Source organism: Rhopalosiphum padi, chromosome 3 (assembly GCF_020882245.1).
Source record: "Rhopalosiphum padi isolate XX-2018 chromosome 3, ASM2088224v1, whole genome shotgun sequence".
In the NCBI taxonomy this organism is placed as follows: domain Eukaryota; kingdom Metazoa; phylum Arthropoda; class Insecta; order Hemiptera; family Aphididae; genus Rhopalosiphum; species Rhopalosiphum padi.
Window position 1 is genome coordinate 36,462,717 of NC_083599.1, and position 678 is coordinate 36,463,394.

Sequence of the window (678 nt, forward strand, 5' to 3'; positions counted from 1 at the left end):
TACACGTGTGTTATTATTCCGTAGACCGTAGTTAGAACAGCTGGAGAGAAAAATAATCATCTTTGCCCGTTTACAGGTATGATATTATGTATTATGTATGTAACTTAACCTAAATTTGCGATGACGACAATTTGTAGGCAAATTCGTTTTCCTACACGATAATAACAATATTGATAGAACATAATTTTTTACTATGAGAGAATTCGCCCGATAAGTGTATACATGATAATTCAGATAATTATATATGCGTGTTCACTGTTTCGGCTTTTATTTTAAAGATTTTTCGATATCACGTTATTGCTATCGATGATGTTAATAGGTACTCCGATTATGTTCGAAGATTATAATATTATAATAGAGGTAATTTAAAATTTCAATAATAATTCAAATTATTTCGATGTTTTATGATATTCCTCAGAGCGTTGGAGTGGTAAGTAGTATACCTGAGGTTGTATGCGAAAGTTGAAAGTTGAAAGGATAATCTATTTGTTAATATTAAATATATTAAATTAAAAATAAACATGCGAAAGAAAATCAGTTTAACATTTAGATTGGAATCGAATTTTTTATTTTCATATTACGACTGCTGCCCGAGAAACGCTAATCATAATTTCTATGATAAAAGCGTTACATTTATATGCACATGTCGTATAAGTGGTTAACTGTGTGTTATCGTGG